The 20,481-nt window shown below is 50.8% G+C and overlaps 1 long non-coding RNA gene across 1 annotated transcript in view; it reads right to left on the bottom strand.

Annotated features, from left to right (window-relative positions):
• The window catches only part of LOC142289813 (uncharacterized), a 90,543-nt gene extending 70,281 nt beyond the window's left edge, over positions 1-20,262 (bottom strand). The window contains exon 1 of the long non-coding RNA XR_012750168.1: positions 20,236-20,262. This is a non-coding gene — a long non-coding RNA (uncharacterized LOC142289813). The remainder of the gene's footprint in view (positions 1-20,235) is intronic.
• Positions 20,263-20,481: the final 219 nt, after the last annotated feature.

Below are 20,481 nucleotides of genomic sequence, written 5' to 3'. Positions count from 1 at the left end.
GTGGGCACCCATTGGAACCGTTACACTACATAGGTGCAGGGAAAGGCAGTCATCATCAACCTGCCAGGAGAAACAACACCGCAGCCGTCTGTGGGACCCGTCCATCCAGCCGTGTGTTTTACCGAGAACTGTGTCCTCATCATTGGCTGAGTGAGTACCACCGTGCCGTGCGGCACAGCACTGCCCCCACGACCCTGCACCTCACCAGGCCCTGTAACCCGCCTGCCATCCATCCCTACCCCATCACCAGGTCCCGGGACAACCAACCCCCTACCCACGGAGGGGAGAACTAACATCCAGGCTGCTCCCTGTCATCGCTCCCGGGATCCCCGTCCAGAGCAGCGGTGGTGTCACCAAACTCACCACAACCGTGGGTGGCGTCACGGACAATAACCAAATCCCCACCATCCAATCCCCACCCTTTTCACTCATGGGCGAGGAGCGCCACTCGAGACCCCAGGATCCGGCCCACCGCTTGAGCCACCACCGAGCAGCAGCAGCCGCAGCAGCCGCGGCCGGACCTGAGCAGTGGGAGAGCGCAGCGTCCACTCCTCCACCCGCGACAACTTGGCGTCACGAACAGGATCTTACCGCTCTACCGTCTCGTAGAGGTGCGCCTTGTAACCGCCGGAGGTGTCCGGCCGGAAGATTTGAGAAGCCGCCATCTTGGGCGCGAAGAATTCCCGCTCGAGCGTCTCCTCGAGTAGTGGAGGCGCGAAGGCCAAAACTCCGCCCCTGTAGAGGAGGAGCTGGAAAGAGACTAAGGGGGACTGATGGCGTCTGGCCGCATGTAGCCCGCGGCTGTAAAAGCAGGGACGCCGGGACCCCACGATCCGCTAACCCCTGCAAAGAATGTCCGCTCCACCCAGCTACGCGGAGGCTACCGAGCCGGTGCCCGGAACAGCGGTATGGCTGAGGGCCCGAACGGCAGGGATCTGCCGACACTACCGGAGGCATATATGTAGGCTGATGGAGCAGTGGACCGTGGAGGTGGAGGAGGTAGCTGCAGTCGCCCGGGTGTATGGAATGGAAGCAATGATGGAGGATCTGGTGAGTGACCCACGCCCCTGTGTCCCCGAGGGACCGGCCATTGCGGCTGAGGGACCCGGTCTACCCCTGGCTCCCATGTCGCGTCCATCTTCCTTGCCCGTGCACTGTGCTGCGCCTGGTCCGTCTGGCGTACACCCCCTCGTGGCAGTGGTTGAGAGAGTGGAGAGCCCAGAAGCTGCGGCAGCTGGCGGCGACCCGCCTGGTGCAGGAACAGATGATAGCGACTCCGGACCGGACACAGAGCCTGTTTCCGAGGAAGACGAAGGGGTCGTTGCCCTGTGTGACATGGAGGTCACTTACATCCCTCGGAGCGGAAATAATGGTTACCGTGCGGCCCTTACCCGTCGCGCCTGCTATGCGCTGGAGGGGCTGATCCCCGTGTTCCTCCACCTGGGGCCGGCTGAGGATGATGAAAGCGAGCAGTGAAGTCGGCGGTCCTCCGCCTAAAAGTTGTCCCCGTTGGGACCACCAGTGTTAAAAGTTTTAAAAGAATGATAAGTGAATGATTAACTGAAGATTTACCTGATTGACTAACCGTGACTGAAACCGGTCGTTGCCGGCACCGTTGTCCCCGTGGGGACTGCTTACAAGTTTTGCATAAGGGACTCCTTATGGACAAGCCTGAGAACTAGCAAGGCAACCACGAACTTGTGGCTTGTAAATAATTATGTTTGTGGATTTCACCGTTGCCACCTCCGGAGAGGCAGATTGGAGGAAGGGCCCGCAGTGGAGCAGGCTGGGGCCCTGCCACCACCGGAACCGGTGGCGATCCTCTGGGGGTTTCAGGGGTTCCCCATGGACGTGGGTCCCCTGAAAAGGACAGAACCCGCTCGGGTAACTTGTGCTGGACTGGGGTCAAGGGGTGTTGCCCATTTGCTTAGGGGCAGCATCAGGGCCAGGTTGCTTGGGTGGGAGAGAGCGGAAGCCTACACCGTTAGTAATGTTTAAGCAAGAGTACCTCCCGATGTGGGAAGATGTTATTTTAATTGTTATCTCTGTTTACCGTTTATTTTTCAGCTTGTGAAAATAAAACTGGTGATGGACGGGCAGCCCGCGGACGGTCTGCATTTTACTAAGGGGGAATGTGGCGCCCTGGACAAGCCAGGGGCCATAGAGAACAACACCAACACACCCCACACTCCGGTCAGGCACACCAAAGTCAGACAAAAACCCTTGTTGCCTTCCTCCAGGGGCTGATGTCCACACCAGGGGGTGGGCCAGGCGGTTGGCCCCGCCCACCGAGGAGTTCACAGTCCTGGAGGCGGGAAAAGCAGGCAGAGCAGTTTGAGAGTGGAAAGTGAGAGGAAGGAAAGTGGTAGTAGAGCAGACTGAAGTTGGTGTGTGGCCCGGACAGATCAGCAAGGTTGGCAGACGGTGGTGACCGTCTGCAGGAGTGGCCTATTGGAGCTAACCGTAAGGACCATGGACGGGCGGTGGCCCGGCAGTACCGGACCGGTACGCAAAGAGAAGCCAGAACCATCCGGCAGGGGCTTACGGACCCCGGCAAGGCTAGGAGTCGCCGTGAATTTGCCAAATCCGTTTAGCGAAGGGAACCTCCTGGGTTTCCCAGCAGCCAAGTCCCGACAGAAGGCAACCGTCCAGCCGAGCGAGGGAAACACAGTCACCGCCAAGGCTAAAGTTCCCAGGGCCAGAGCCTGCGGGCAAAAGGGGCTCCTTCAGCAACCATCCAAGCTGGTAGAGCGGGTTACCGGTGGGAACCCATTGGAACCGTTACACTACATAGGTGCAGGGAAAGGCAGTCACCATCAACCTGCCGGGAGAAACAACACCGCAGCCGTCTGTGGGACCCATCCATCCAGCCGTGTGTTTTACCGAGAACTGTGTCCTCATCATTGGCTGAGTGAGTACCACCATGCCGTGCGGCACAGCACTGCCCCCACGACCCTGCACCTCACCAGGCCCCGTAACCCACCTGCCATCCATCCCTACCCCATCACCGGGTCCCGGGACAACCAACCCCCTACCCACGGAGGGGAGAACTAACATCCAGGCTGCTCCCTGTCATCGCTCCCGGGATCCCTGTCCAGAGCAGCGGTGGTGTCACCAAACTCACCACAACCGTGGGTGGCGTCACGGACAATAACCAAATCCCCACCATCCAATCCCCACCCTTTTCACTCACGGGCGAGGAGCGCCGCTCGAGTCCCCGGGATCCGGCCCACCGCTCGAGCCACCACCGAGCAGCAGCAGCCGCAGCAGCCGCGGCCGGACCCGAGCAGTGGGAGAGTGCAGCGTCCCCTCCTCCGCCCGCGACACCAGCACAGCCCACACTGCTGCCAGCACAGCACACCATTCCCACTGCAGTGCCTGCCTCCTATGACTCTGCTCCCCCTCCAGTAAGACAACAATGGAGTACAAGACGGACCCCATTTTTTTTACCTTTTTTATCTATAAATTTGGGGCGCGTCTTATAATCCGGTACATCTTATAAAACAAAAAATATGGTATGTGCTATTGTTACCATCAAGGATATGTGATTGTGTTCCTGGAGTGGGCATCATTTTCATGCAAGGGGTGTTGTGTGTGTGTGTGTGTGTGTGTGTGTGTGTGTGCGTGTGTGTGTGTGTGTGCGTGTGTGCGTGTGTGTGTCCTTACATAGTAGTATAATAATATGAACCCATTATTGTAAAATGGCACCTCCTTGAAGAATAACCACATACACCCTTTGTACCTTTGTAATAAAATGATGCCCCTCTCCAGTCCAATAAAGGGAAGTCCACTACTTGGACAACCCCTTCTCATTACCCTTGTTTGCCCCAGAAAAATAAATAAAGCTATACGCCCCTCCGGTGCAGCCTTGGTTCCAGCGATGTCTAAAACTGCATTCCAGGGGCATCTGTGACATTGTTATGATACACGGGCCCCAAAAGCAATCGGTGCCGGCTTCCTTGTGCCCACCTTTGGACATTTCGGCAGAAATTCAGTGTAGCGCTCACATCCTGCTCAAATGTCTGAAGGCGGAGAGAGAGACACTGGGCGCTGTTTGGTCAAGGGGCCTCATGGAACGCAGCTTAAGACATCGCTGGAAACTAAGCCGTACCGGAGGGGAGTATAACTTTATTTTTCTGGGGCAAACAAGAGGAATGAGAAAGGGTTGCTGACATCCCATTTATGGATTGAAGTGGGGCATAATTTTATTACAAAGGGTGTATGTGGTTATGCTTCAGCAAATGGAATGAATGGGGGTTGTCAAATTTAGTGTACAGCCCTTTTAAAGGGGCTGTTCTTTTAGTAAATGTCTAGCCTAAGGTGTAGGTTATTATAAAGAAATTCTTATGCTGTTACGCAAACACCGTAACAAAAAAAAACAAACAAAAAAAACTTTGGGAAAAATCACTCCAAAAATGTTTTTTAGTCTTACTGAAAACACAAAACTTCAATAAAAAGCCAACAAAAGTCATATGTGAAGGAATAAGCCCTAAAGGCTCTTTTGAACAAAAAATAAATTAAAAAAGTTACAGCTCTCAGAATATGGCGATGCAAAAAGAAATTAATTTTTGTAAAATATTGCTTTTAGTGTGCAAAAGTCGTAAAGTATAAAAAATTATATAAATCTGGTATAGTGTAATCGTTCTGACCTGAAGAACAAATGAGTCATCACTTTTATCGCATGGTGAACTGAGCAAAAAATTGAAAAGAATAAGCGAATTGCTGGTTTTCCCTCATTTTGCTTCTGAAAAATCTGAATAAATAGCAATTAAGAAATGTTATGCACCCCATAATAGTACCAAACATCCTTCAGCTTATTGCGCAAAAAATAAGCTTCCCCACCGCCCTGTTCGCTCCAAAAAGAAAAAAGTTACAGTTCTCACAATATGGCGACGAAAAAACTTTTTATAAAAAAAAAGCATTTTCACTGTGTGATAGAAGCTGAACAATATGAATCTGGTATCACTGTAACAGCACCAACCTGCAGAATAAATCCATCTTATCACTTAAAGAGAATCAGTCAGCAGGTTTTTGCTACCTCACCAGAGATTATTGACTGCATCCGTTCTGACATATTCTAAGATTTAAGATTTTAGGCCTGTTTCGCATGTCAGTGAAAAACAAGGAAATTTTTCACTGACGTGTGAAAAGCGCATGTGTCCCTCTGTGTGCCGTGATTCACAGCACACGTGGGTTGTCAATGTGCAATCTGTGATACATGATAGCACATGGAGGTAAACTCACCTGCCCCCGCTCCTGCTGTCCGTGGTGCTGAACTCTTCGGCTCTGCTACATCCGGCCGCCGCTGTGTCTCCCCTCTGCAACTACTTCCAGGTCAGCTGTGCTGCCCATAAATGAATATGCATGACAGTAATTAGCCGTGCAGGAAGCAGCAGCCAGCAGAGGCCAGAGACAGCGTCACTGGAGAGCTTGAATATAAAAATCACTTTATTTTCAATGTTCGTGTTTTCTTGTACATGTTTCACAGATCACACCATAATGGGGTCTGTGGGACATCAGTGGTGCCGAAAAAAAACGGACATGTTTCCTGTGCGCAACAGATAAAGGCGTGTGAGCAACAGGGAGTACCTGCCTAAAAAAGCGCTGCAAACACACCATAGCAAAGGGACATGATGCACAGCAATTTCAAAATGATTTTGCTGCACACATGTTCCATCTTTGGTTAATTATTTTAGCTGCTGTAGGCTTCAAAAGCTATGAAACGGCTAAAAGAATTAACCTTCTCATTCTTGGGGCGCCTAAAATTGGAAGAAGCCACTCGCTCTATATACTTAAAGGACACATAATACAGTCATTGCATAGACATCTATATATATAATTGCCTTATTCTGTCTGTCTGTTTGTCTGTCTGTCTGTCTGTCTTGCTCCAAAATTGTGTCCTTACGGTTACACAAAGCTGATTGGCCGCTGGGCTCGCCATGGCCCCGCCCCCCGCACGGATTGGCCGCTCGCCTCGCCTTGGCTCCGCCCCCCCACGGATTGGTCGCTCGCCTCGGCCTGGCCCCGCCCTCCGCATGGATTGCCCGCTCGCCTCGGCCCTCCGCACGCATCGCCAGACATAACCTTGCGCTGCTGGGATCGTGACGGAGCCGGTGAACGCTGGTAACCATTATACACATCGGGTAACTAAGGTCCCTTAGTTACCCGATGTGTATCATAGTTACCAGCGTACACCGGATCCCGGTACACATGTGCAGGGAGCTGGCATTATACTCCTCTCCCCCCAGGACTACTCCTCCTATTATAGTCCTCCTAATATACTCCTCTCTGAGTATAATAGGAGAACTATTATAGCATGGGGGATGGAGCACGATGGGGTGCACAGCATGGAGGATGTAGCACGATAGGGGGTGCACAGCATGGGGGATGGAGCACGATGGGGTGCACAGCATGGAGGATGGAGCACGATGGGGAGTGTGCAGCATGGGGGATGGAGCACGATGGGGGGTGTGCAGCATGGGGGATGGAGCACGATGGGGGGTGCGCAGCATGGGGGATGGAGCACGATGGGGGGTGCGCAGCATGGGGGATGGAGCACGAGGGGGGTGCGCAACATGGGGAAAGGAGCACGATGGGGAATGCGCAGCATGGAGGATGGAGCACAATGGGGAGTGCGCAGCATGGGGGATGGAGCACGATGGGGGTGCGCAGCATGGGGGATGGAGCACGATGGGGAGTGTGCAGCATGGGGGATGGAGCACGATGGGGAGTGCGCAGCATGGGGGATGGAGCACGATGGGGAGTGTGCAGCATGGTTGATGGAGCACGATGGGGGGTGCGCAGCATGGGGGATGGAGCACGATGGGGGGTGCGCAGCATGGGGATGGAGCACAATGGGGGGTGCGCAGCATGGGGGACGGAGCACGATGGGGGGTGCGCAGCATGGGGGATGGAGCATGATGGGGGGGTGCGCAGCATGGGGGATGGAGCACGATGGGGGGTGCGCAGCATGGGGGATGGAGCACGATGGGGGGTGCGCAGCATGGGGGATGGAGCACGATGGGGAGTGCGCAGCATGGGGGATGGAGCACGATGGGGAGTGCACAGCATGGGGGATGGAGCACGATGGGGAGTGCGCAGCATGGGGGATGGATCACGATGGGGGGTGCGCAGCATCGGGGATGGAGCATGATGGGGAGTGCGCAGCATGGGGGATGGAGCACGATGGGGGGTGCGCAGCATGGGGATGGAGCACAATGGGGGGTGCGCAGCATGGGGGACAGAGCACGATGGGGGGTGCGCAGCATGGGGGATGGAGCATGATGGGGGGTGCGCAGCATGGGGGATGGAGCACGATGGGGGGTGCGCAGCATGGGGGATGGAGCACGATGGGGGGTGCGCAGCATGGGGGATGGAGCACGATGGGGAGTGCGCAGCATGGGGGATGGAGCACGATGGGGAGTGCACAGCATGGGGGATGGAGCACGATGGGGAGTGCGCAGCATGGGGGATGGATCACGATGGGGGGTGCGCAGCATCGGGGATGGAGCATGATGGGGAGTGCGCAGCATGGGGGATGGAGCACGATGGGGGGTGCGCAGCATCGGGGATGGAGCACAATGGGGAATGCGCAGCATAGGGGATGGAGCACGATGGGGGTTGGGCAGCATGGGGGATGGAACACGATGGGGGGTGCGCAGCATGGGGGATGGGGCATGATGGGGGATGTGCAGCATGGGGGATGGAGCACGATGGGAGGTGCACACCTCCCCCCAACACACACACACACAACACACCACACACACACTGGGAACCTCAAACACCGCCCTACACGGACACCCACACACACAGACAACGCCGCACACACAACACCCAACACACAAACACCGCGGCATACATAAATATACGCACATACCGCACAACACACACATTGCACAAAACATACCTCCCCCCAAAACACACCACACCCACACAAACCGAGCAACACACACGCACACAACGCGACAGACACACACCACTCCACATACAACGCAACACACGCAACACACATACAACACCGCTCTCACCCCCCGCCACACCCAGACAACACCCAGAACATGTACAGCGCCCTACACAAACACTTGGTAACTACACACAACAACATCTATATATATATATATATATAAAAAACAAAAATCATACATGAACTACACAATACGTAAATTGTAGAATACCCGATGCGTAGAATCGGGCCACCTTCTAGTATATAAATAATTGACTAGTGCACATCTCGTATCATATCATATACCACTGCATAATAGACTTGAGAAGAGACAGAAAATGACGGAGCATTTAGGGCTTATTATAAAAATATCCACTTTATTAAGTACAAAATTCTAAAAATATATTACATTTTTCAAAACTACAATATGATAGTGCTAGATGTTATAATGGGTGAAAACCCACATGTTAATGGGGGCCCAGGCAACCAACACAAGAAAAATGGGAAGTCCTGCAAGGGGGGCTCTATCTATATATCATATGGCTGACAAAAAAGAGAGGCCTCCAACCGCTATAAAAATCCAAGAGGGATTTTATCTTGGTGCATCCAATACCATTGGATGATTACATCAGTTTAAATATGTGAGGCAGGCAACATAGAGACTCAGCTAAAGATAAATTAAATAAATCTCCCTAAGACTTACCCATAACTCAAGCAGTGGTCAATCAAGAGTCGCACATCAACATAAAGACCCTCCAACGCGCGTTTCGCGGAACAATAGATGTTATATCTTCTTCAGGGGAGGTGTAACAAATAATGCCGTGTGAGGACCTTAAATAAGCGGTCATGTGACCGCATTGGACCTGCAAAGACTTATTTCTGGTGTCTTCGCCAATCGGCGTCCATGGTTGCCATGGGTTCCGTGCACTTCCTCCCACTGTGTGGCCGGGGGGCGTGTGTTGTCTGCTGCGCTGTGCGCATGCGCCTGAGCAGCGACCCGATTGGCGGAGACACCAGAAATAGGTCCTTGCAGGTCCAATGCGGTCACCGCTTATTTAAGGTCCTCATATGTCATTATTTGTTACACCTTCCCTGAAAAAGCTATAACCTCTATTGTTCCGCCAAACGCGCGTTGGAGGGTCTTTATGTTGATGTGGGACTCTTGATTGACCACTGCTTGTTATGGGTAAGTCTTAGGGGTACTTTGCACGTTGCGACATCGCTAGCATTGGCTAGCGATGCCGAGCGCGATAGTACCCGCCCCCGTCGCACATGCAATATCTTGTGATAGCTGCCGTAGCGAACATTATCACTACGGAAGCTTCACACGCTCACACCTGCCCTGCGACGTCGCTCTGGCCGGCGACCCGCCTCCTTCCTAAGGGGGCGGGTTGTGCGGTGTCACAGCGACGTCACACAGCAGGCGGCCAATAGAAGCGGAGGGGCGGAGATGAGCGGGACGTAAATGTGGCGCCCTGGACTAGCCAGGTCGTCACAGGTACTGCAACAACACACCCCACACCCCGAGATAGGCACACCAGTCACACACAAATCCTTGTTCCCTCCCTCCAGGGGCTGATATCCACACCAGCTGGGGTGGAGCCAGGCGGTTGGCCCCACCCACTGAGGAGCTCACAGTCCTGGAGGCGGGAAAGGAAGTCTGAGTAGAGATCAGTGCAGAGAGTGAAAGAGAGTGGAGTAAAGTGGTAGAGGAGCAGACTGACCGTGTCCGGGTACGTGGCCCGGGCACCAAGAGCAAGGTTGGCAGACGGTGGTGGCCGTCTGCAGGAGAGGCCAATCGACGCGGAACCATAGGACCGGGGACGGGCGGTGGCCCGCCGGTACCGAACCGGGGAGCGAAGAGAAGCCAGCACAAACCGGCAGGACCTACGGACCCCGACCAGGCTTGGAGTCGCCGTTGAACCGGTCAAATCCGTTAGTGACCGGAACCTCCAGGGTTTCCTAGCAACAAAGACCCGACTGAAGGCAACCGTCCAAACCGAGAAGGGGAAATACAGCTTCCGCCAGAGCTAGGATTCCCAGGGCCAGAGCCTGCGGGCAAAAGGGGCTCCTCCGGCACATATCCAAGCTGGGAAGCGGGTTACCGGTGGGAAGCCATCGGGACCGAAGATACACAACAGGTGCAGGGAAAGGCAGTTACCACCAACCTACCAGGAGTAGGGACCCGTCCATCCAGCCGTTTGTTTTACCGGAGACTCTGTGTCCATTCTTGGCTGAGTGAGTACCACTGTGCCATCTGGCACCGCGCTGACCCCGCGACCCTGCACCTTGCCAACCCTGCCTCCCCATCCCACCTTACCAGGCCCCGGGACCACCAACCCCCCTACCCACGGAGGGGAGAGAAACATCTCGGCTGCTCCCTGTCATCGCTCCCGGGATCCCTGTCCAGAGCAGCGGTGGTGCCCCAACCTCACCACACACTGTGGGTGGCGTCACGGACCAACTACCCAAACCCAAAACCACCCCTTTCACTCACGGGCGAGGAGCGCCGCTCGAGTCCCCGGATCCGGACCACCGCTTGAGCCACCGAGCAGCCAGCAGCAGGCAGCAGCAGCGCCGGACCCAAGCGTTGGCGAGCGCAGCGCCCCGCCGCCCATGACATAAACATCCCGCCCACCTCCTTCCTTCCACATAGCCGGTGGAGGCAGGTAAGGAGATGTTCCTCGCTCCTGCGGCTTCACACACAGCGATGTGTGCTGCCGCAGGAACGAGGAACAACATCATATCTCCTATTGGTGCGACATTATGAAAATGCCCGACGCTACACAGATCACCGATTTTCGACGCTTTTGCGATCGCATCTAGGCTTTACACGTTGTGACGTCGTTACCGGCGCCGGATGTGCGTCACTTTCGATTTGACCCCTACGATATCACAGTAGCGATGTCGCAGCATGCAAAGTACCCCTTAGGGCAATTTATTTGATTTATCTTTGGCTGACTCTCTATTTTGCCTCCCTGACATATTTAAACTGATATTATCAGCCAATGGTATTGATTGCACCAAGCTAATATCCCTCTTGGATTTTTATAGCGGTTGTCTTTTTTGTCAGCTATATGATATTTTATATATATATATATATATATATATATATATATATATATATATATATATTATAAATAGAGCCCCCCCTTCCCTGACTTCCCATTTTTCTTGTGTTGGTTGCCTGGGCCCCCCATTAACGTGTGGGTTTTCACCCATTATAACATTTAGCACTATCATATTGTAATTTTGAAAAATTCGATATATTTTTAGAATAAGTCGATATATTTTTATAATAAGCCCTAAATGTTCCGTAATTTTCTGTCTCTTCTCAAGTTATTGCATAGACACCAGAAATGAAGCCAGTAAAAACGGCGGATACATATAGACTTTCAGGATGTTTTTTGCAAATGATTTTTCATTTTTTTAAATAACTAAATTGCAGTATGGTTAGGGTGAGGCTTTTTTTGTCATTTTACCGTACATGAAAAAAACAAACGCAGCAGAAAAGCAATACAACCGGGCACCAGGGTCTTGTGATCTGCAGCCAATCAGCGGCTGCTTCATTATCCCTCTTTCAAAACTGTAATTCAGAAGAAATGAGAGCTGCTGCTGTTTTATGACTTCCTCTGGATATCAGTTTTATCTAAAGGATGAGAAAGTAAACCAGCTGTTGATTGGCTGCAGGTCGACTGTGACATGGTCTGGGGGCACCAAAGGTTAATTTGGCACAGGGCGCCATTTAGCCTAAGGCCGGCCCTGGCTGCGTGTGAAACATTGCACTGCACTCGGTTGTCATCTGACCGAAGTGCGATGTACACAGAGACAGGCAGCGGAGAAGATGGGGAGAAAGTGCTCCTTCCCTCTTCTCCGCAGATGTGACCCGATCGCGAGATCGGATCACAGTCACATGACCCTCAGCTGACGCTTGCAGCAGAGGGTCATTAGCATATTGCTTCTGATACTCTCACATCGGAAGCTGTGCACAAGTAGAACCGTACCCTAATTCTGAGATTGTTTTTTCATGACATGTACTTTTTGTTAGTGGTAAATTTTGGTCGATATTATTTGCGTTTATTTGTTAAAATATAAAAAATTTGGCAAAAAAAAAATGTACAATTACACATTTTTCAAATTGTCAATTTTTATGCCCTTAAACCAGATAGTTATGCCACAAAAAATAGTTAATAACATTCCCCACATGTCTACTTTACATCAGCATAATTTTTGAAACATCCTTTTTTTTTTAGGAAGGGTTCAAAGTTTATCAGCAATTTCTCATGTTTACAACAAAATTTACACAACTATTTTTTAAGGGACCACATCACATTTGAAGTGACTTTGAGGGGCCTAGGTGACAAAAAATACCCCACAGTTTCATAATTCTAAAAACTGCACCCCTCACACTGCTCAATACCACATCCAACAAGTGTATTACCTCTCAGGTGATTCACGTAAACTAGAGCAATGAGGAAGGAAAAAATTAAAATGTTACTTTTTCCCACAAAAATGTTATTTTACCCCCATATTTTACATTTTCACAAGGATAACAGGAGAAAATGCACTATACAGTTTTTTGTGTAATTTCTCTTGAGTACACAGTTACCTCATATGTGGTGGAAAACTACTGTTTGGGTGCTCGGTAGGGCTCGGAAAGGAAGAAGCACCATTTGACTTTTGCAATTCAAAATTAGCTAGAATAGATAGCAGACACCATGTTGCATTTGAGAGTCCCTAGGTGCCTAAACAGTGATAACACCCACAAGAGACCCCATTTGGGAAACTAGACCCCTCAAGGAATTCATCTACATGTATGGAGAGCACCTTGAAACCCTCAAGTGCTTTAGAGAATTTTACATTGTTGAGCTATGAATATATTTCTTTGGGCTGCCACCCCAAGCAAGAACTAGGAGCCATCAACAGTCAACTATCCTCTTAACAGAGGGGAGTCAGCAGTCAGGGGGAGTGGAATCTGGCAGTCTCACACTTCCCCCTAGACCTGTCAAAAGAGGAGCCCACATCCTGCCAAAATTCGAGTGCTAGGACAAATGTGTCCAAAAGTGACAAGACACACAGTGAAAAATAAATAAGTAAAGGTTTCCTCAGTATACCATGTTTCCCCGAAAATAAGGTGTAAGGGGTGGACGGACCCCTTACAAAGAGGCACAGTTTTCCCCCCCTGAAGATACCCCACGCTGGGGTAGACAAAGCCGTTAATGTTAATGTTAATGTTAATGTGTATGTTTTACTGTAATTGCACTGTATAGATGGGTTCCCCTAGTGGCCGGGTGGGACGGCTGTCCCCATAGAAACAGGGCAAGAGAAAGGAGGAGCCGGCAGCAGAAGGGGGAGGGAGAGAGTGTGGTAGAGGAAGGAAGGAAGGTTTTTTTGAGGCACTCGAGTCTGGGACGGGAGAGAAGAACAGCGGGGGGGCAGAGTGTGGAAGCTAGGTGGACAGTTAACGAAGGAAAAGAAAGAGTGTCCTCTGTGGTGAAACAGGTTTGGGTGGGTCAAGTCTGTGGTAGCCGGAGTGGGAGCCCAGGTGAAGTGGAGTAGCTGGGCACAGCCCCATGAGAGGATACGACCAGAAGAGTTTTCCCCCAGCAGAAGGTGTGAATCGATGCTATCAAATTGCTGCCTTTGTTATGAAGATATGTGCAATAAATATGTCTTCTGATTCAACTGATCTCCGTCTGCAGAGTCTTCCTACGTCTGACAACATTCTCAGTACCACCACACTCTGCCCCACCAAGCCATCTCCTGTCCCAATAGTGACGGCGGAGCCGGGGGTTTGCCTGATAGAAAAAGGGGCCACGACTACAACCCCCGAGGCACCCCCGGCACCCCGTTACATGTGGCGTAGTCGGCAGGATCCGGATTATCTGCAGGGGGTCCCGGTCCCCGAATGTGAAGACCAAGTGGTGCCTAAGGTGTGGGACCAGGCACGGGACGGTACTAAAATGGCCGCCATCTTCACGAACACAGTGAGCACGCGAAGAATTGGCGCCAAACGAAAAAACCTGAGTTGGCTGACGAAGAAAAAGAAGTACAGAGTGCGCCACCCAAAGAGGGGAGGTGCTGGTCCCAAGATGTTGCTGAAGACATGTGAAGAGGGCGGCGTTACAGAAAAGAAGAGGCGTCTCCTGTGCTGGGTCGATTTAATGTGTGAGACTGGGGGTGGAGTGTATACAAGAGCGGGAAAAGACGGCCCGCCTCCACCTTCCCCAGCATCTCCACCGTCCCTGGCGCCATTACGAGAGGAGCTGCAAGAGACGCAAACTCCACAACTGACCTTAAGTGAGATGGAGACTCAGATGAAGCAGCGAGCTGCAGCGGGCGCGCTGGTGGCAACCAGCCTGGGGAGAGGACGCCCGAGTCAGACTGCAGCTGAAGAAACCCTTACCATTAAACTACCGGCTGTGCCAGGAGGTCCGGAGCGGCCCGCAAAAGTAACGTGGGTCACTTCCTGGGATGCCGTGACCGGCGAGACATCTACGGAAGTCCGGGCCACCTACAAGACACTACTACAGCCGGGAAGCGAAATGCTGGGAACACCTCTCCAGAGTCCGGAGGTGGTTATACCCGACAAGGTGGGTCCCCCAGCCCCCACAGAAGTTCCGGCCCCGGGAGAGCAGCATGCCCGGGAGTTAGAGGAAGATGAGTGGGGATTCTTCTGGGAGCCGGTAAAACCGGCGCCCCTGACCCGACGACAGTCCCCACCGCCTGAAACCGATCCGGTGCAAGAGAGGTTGCTGGCCGAGACCGTGGCCCGTGAGATGATGGCCGGTCCCCTTAGCGAAGAGTTTGACCGGCAATGCACCGTTGGCACCGTGGTCAAGTTCAATCAGGCGGAGGGCTATGGATTCATAGAGGACGAAGAGACCGGAGATCATTTTTTTTATAACCGGGTTAACCTGGACACTGAGGGCTTGCCCCAACGTCTGCATACCCTGTACCCGGGAGAAAAAGTGAAATTCCGGAGAGAAGTGGGATGCCGGGGCCTATTTGCCGTAGGAGTGATCCGGACACCCACTGCTCAAGAGGCCGCCCAATGGCAACAAGAGATTGAATGCGAAGAGTGTCAGTGCCGGAGACGTACACAGCGGAGACCGGTGCTGGCTGAGGCCTACCGGCCGAGAAACATGCTGGCGGTGTCGCCAGAAGTCACTACAGGACTGATAGCTGAGCCGGAAAAGGAGACGCCGGTGGTATTGGCGATTCGTCAAAGTATGGTGACACACCCGGTGGTCGTCGTCGGAAGTCCACAGCCGTCCCGTCCAGCTACCCCGTCACCTCCGCCGGGAACCGAGGGGCCAAAGCCGGAGCCAGAAGAATCGGAGACACCGGTTAACTACGAACCGTTCCGGAGGCTGCGCCGCTTGCCAGGTCAGTCCCTTTCCGATTATGTGAAGGCCCAGCGGGCCGAATGGCTACGAGCTTACCACCCCGTGTGAATCCCAGCGACCGGAGGTGAGGGACATATCTGTGCTAAAAACCGGTATTGTTGAGGAACTGGTGAAGGTTTAAAGTTTGTAACCACATTTAAGTTACCGAGCCCGGAAGGAGCCTGATGCCGGACTGGGCAAGGACTCCCTCTGTGATGTTGAAGGAGACTTTTATTATCCGTGCTCCACTGTCTGCAAAGACCGGGAGTGCTGTGAAAGCCTCCGGGCAGAAGACCAGCAAAGACCGGGAGTGCCTATTGGAGGCCTCCGGGCAAACTGCCTACAAAGACCGGGAGCCCCTTGGAGGGACTCCGGGCGCAGAACTCGTACGCTCAGTGATTGTTTATATTTTCTAGAGGGTTTTAAAGTTTTATTAAAGGTTGCCTTGCTGCTAAGCTTGTGTTTCACAGGTGCGAGCCTTGCCGGGAGGCTAAGGCAAAAAGAGGGGAGGAATGTAAGGGGTGGACAGACCCTTTACAAAGAGGCACAGTTTTCCCCCCCTGAAGATACCCCACGCTGGGGTAGACAAAGCCGTTAATGTTAATGTTAATGTGTATGTTTTACTGTAATTGCACTGTATAGATGGGTTCCCCTAGTGGCCGGGTGGGACGGCTGTCCCCATAGAAACAGGGCAAGAGAAAGGAGGAGCCGGCAGCAGAAGGGGGAGGGAGAGAGTGTGGTAGAGGAAGGAAGGAAGTTTTTTTTGAGGCAGTCGAGTCTGGGATGGGAGAGAAGAACAGCGGGGGGGCAGAGTGTGGAAGCTAGGTGGACAGTTAACGAAGGAAAAGAAAGAGTGTCCTCTGTGGTGAAACAGGTTTGGGTGGGTCAAGTCTGTGGTAGCCGGAGTGGGAGCCCAGGTGAAGTGGAGTAGCCGGGCACAGCCCCATGAGAGGATACGACCAGAAGAGTTTTCCCCCAGCAGAAGGTGTGAATCGATGCTATCAAATTGCTGCCTTTGTTGTGAAGATACGTGCAATAAATATGTCTTCTGATTCAACTGATCTCCGTCTGCAGAGTCTTCCTACGTCTGACAACATTCTCAGTACCACCACACTCTGCCCCACCAAGCCATCTCCTGTCCCAATAGTGACGGCGGAGCCGGGGGTTTGCCTGATAGAAAAAGGGGCCACGACTACAACCCCCGAGGCACCCCCGGCACCCCGTTACAAAGGCACTGTCATATTATTTTTTTGCCCAAAAAAATGTGCTAGGGATTATTTTCAGGGTAGGGCTTATTTTTCCATTGAAAACTTTCCAAAAAGCTTCCAGAAAGTCTCGGACATTAGTGGTGACCGGATCTCTTCTCTTCCACAGGAAATTGATCTAAGCGAGAGCCTCCCCACCGAGGTGCAACATCAGGAAAGCCACTTTGGTCCGCTCTTAAGTAAACCAGTTTGGCAAAAGCTCAAAGTGCAAGGAGCACTGATTGATGAAACCTCGGCATTGGTTGGATTGCCATCAAAACGAGGTGGAGCAGACAAACAGGTCCAGGATTCTGTCAGTGCCAAAGCTACCTGCTGGAAGGATGCTGATGAAACAGCCAGACCCAAGGGCATTCAGATGAGTGTTAACTGTCTGCAGAAAGGACATTATCTGCTCTTGCTGTTCCCACATCTGCAACATTCCTGGTACAGCGCTGGCAACAAAAGGGTGTCTGAATCAGTGGAGTCCATGGCCTGCACAAACTGGAACGCTCACCGCCGGTGTTGTAGAGGCGACAAGCAGGAGTGGACCTACTGGACCACAGAGGGGACCTGGTCTTACCCCCTAGTGGGAGGGGCTTAACTGAGCACCTGCCATGAGGCAGATGCCAGATACCACTCCCAGGGCAGTGACCGGGACTGGCAGGTATTGGTGAGATGACTGAGGCAGACTAGCAGGTGGGAATGGACAGGTGTGGTTGGCACGGCAGGGACAGATAGGTATGGGAAGACAGACACAGGTACAGGTGACAGGACAGAAGCAAAGGACCTAATAACTAGCTAGGAGACAAAAGACTAAATAATGGCATTGCGCAAGCGCCTACTCTAATGGGAAGGTGCCGTAAATACATAGTGACTCTCTGCCCTATCCTGAGAGGTATTTCTGGGAAAAGGCACACTGGCCCTTCAAGAGTAGGGCCAGTGTGTGGAGGGGGGGAGAGAGCAGGAGAATATGTGGACAGCCACAGGGCAGTAGGGGAGAATGCAACCTGGCCGGGGTGGTAAGTCGGTGTCCCTGCAGTCATGCCAGTGCTACACCTATAGTCAAGTATAGTGGTGGAAGTGTCATAACTTAGGGCTGCATGAGTGCTGCCAACTGTGGGGAGCTACAGTTTATTGAGGGAACCATAAATTCTAACATGTATTGTGACATAATGAATGATCCCCTCCCTTTAAAAACTGGGTTTCAGTATGACAATGACCCCAGCACACCTTAAAGATGACTACTGCCTTGCTAAATAAGCTGAGGTTAAAGGTGCTGAACTGCTGAATAGGCCAAGCATGTCTCCAGAGTTAAACTCTATTGGGCATCTGTGATTCATCTTCAAATGGCTGTGTGTTGAGTTATTTCGAAGGCACAACAAATTTATATTGTTATACAAGCTGTACACCAGGGGTCTCAAACACGTGGCCCGCAGCATACATGTGGACACTTAGGCTGCACATGCAGCTGACAGACAGCGTAGACCACTGGGACCATCGATGTCAGCAAATTATGTTAGTTGAATGTGTGTCCTTAGATGCACATTCAATTGAAATGTATTACCATGCAGAAATCGGCGCTTTGCACTGCAATACCAGCGGCTGGCAATTCAGAGGTCAGCAGCAGACGTCGGCATGGTAGTGATATCAAACCCCATCGGTGCATGGTAGTGACATTAAACTCCGCCATGCTATCTGCTGCTGGCCTCTGATTAACCTGTGGCTGGCCTGGAAAGGGTCACAATCATCAAGGGGTCTATGTTGCCTATGGCGATATGTGCAGAAAAGAGAATGCCAAGGGAATGGTGTATAGGCGAGAAGAGTTTTTTTATTTTGTGTATGTAAAAAATAACACAAAGTGGACATTAGTACAGTACAGGGACATTACTACAAGATGAGGACCAGGATGGGGCATAACTACAAGATGGGTCAAGAATTGGCATATTACTACAAGATGGGGACAAGAATTGGCACATTAGTACAAGAATAGGACCATGATGGGGACATTACTACAAGGAGACCAGGATGGAAACATTACTGCACGAAGGGGAGAAGGTTAGGGACATTACCACAAGAAGGGGACAACAAAGGAACATTACTACAATATGGGGACAAGGATTGGCACATTACTACAAGATAAGGACCAGGAAGGGCACATTACCACAAGATGGGGACCATGATGGGCACATTACTTCAAGATGACCAGGATGTGGGACATTACTTCAAGATGTCCAAGGAACCCAGGATGGGGACATTACTATAAGGGGCCCAAGATTGGGTCATCATTACAAGAAGGGGACCAGGATGGGGACATTGCTACAATATGAGGAAAATAATGGGTATATTACCACAGAAAGGGGACAAGGATGGGGTATTACTAAAAGATGAGGACTAGGATTGGGCACACTATTACAAGAAAGGGACCAAGATGGGGCATTACAACACAATGAGGACTAAGATGGGGACATTGCTATGAGATGGGTACCACGATGGGGCATTACTACAAGATAGGAACCAGGATGAGGGACATAACTATAAGATGAGGAGTAGGATGGTGAATATAACTACAAGATAGGGACCTGGATGGGGAATATAACTACAAGATAGGGAGCATAATGGGAACATTATTATAAGATGTTGGCTAGAATTACTATATGGTTCTAACTTTAAGGCAATATAACTGTATGTGGCCATTGGAAGAAAAAAATCTAAAAATGTAAACAAAAAAATGCCACTAAAAATGTTGCCAAAAATTTCAAACAAATTATGAAAAGTTGTATGTGCTACCCATATACCCAGTCGAGTTTGAGACCCCTGATGTACACTGACTACTCTATATTGTATCAAAGTGTCATATCTTCAGTGTTGTTCCATGAAAAGATATCATAAAATATAAAAATGCGAGAGGTGTACTTATTTTTGTGATATATTGTATATGACAGAGGCCATTGTGCTTCGTTATAGAACTAGAACTAGTGTATACTGTGCATCTAAAATCTTTAATATGGCTGCATAAAAACTGAAAGCAAGGCAGCGCCCTGTAATCTAATTTTTAGGTGTGAGTAATGCAGACGGTGGAATATTTGGCACTAAACCCATTTCTGCATTTTCCTTTTTCATTTTATGTAATCTATTGTATCTCAAAGTTTCATGTATTAAATGAGAGCTACAAACTTTAACATCGAGGAATCTAGACAGTCTGAGCGGATAAACGTCATGGATAATGCATTCTTTCCTAAAGAATAGAAAGATTTCCTCAATACAGGTAATTAAATGCTGAAGCTAGAGGCAAAGAAATGTGAACTGTGTGATACCGCAAATAAGTGCATCCTGCCATCTCATAAGGACCACTTGTGTCTATGAATTAATTTACAGTCTTCGGCTACATTGCATACATCATGTACAAGTCTTCCACTAGTTTTTAGGGTTTTTATATTAAAAATACTTATTGGTATGGGTTCGAATAAAAATAGATCCCCCCCAAAAACAAAAATTATCACACTGGCCCAATCTGGAGTAAATAACATATATCCATATTTATTCTCTTTCCATGCAGTTCTGGCTATATAGCTGCCAGGCACCAGATATATACATATACTAGCCTCACAAAACTATGCCAAAATGAGATTCTTTGTTTTGGGATATCTAGTGTAAAACATACCTTTAAGGAGGACCAACCACCAGGATTTTCCTATATAAACAAAAGTGAGTGTTTTAGTGACGCTATCATGCTGATTCTATACATACCTTTAGTTGTGAGATCGGATGTATACTTTCTAAAATATAGGCAAGTAAAGTTTGTGAAATACACTGTTACTTGATTGATAGGTGCCATGGACTATCTAATAAGTGGGTTCGGTTGTGCTAGTTATTCCTGCCCCTTTCTGCCTGCCTGTTCTTCCCTCCC

The sequence above is a fragment of the Anomaloglossus baeobatrachus genome, chromosome 1 (genome assembly GCF_048569485.1).
Source record: "Anomaloglossus baeobatrachus isolate aAnoBae1 chromosome 1, aAnoBae1.hap1, whole genome shotgun sequence".
NCBI lineage: Eukaryota > Metazoa > Chordata > Amphibia > Anura > Aromobatidae > Anomaloglossus > Anomaloglossus baeobatrachus.
Note: the sequence above shows the minus strand (reverse complement) of the source record. Positions and strands in the feature narration are given on the sequence as shown.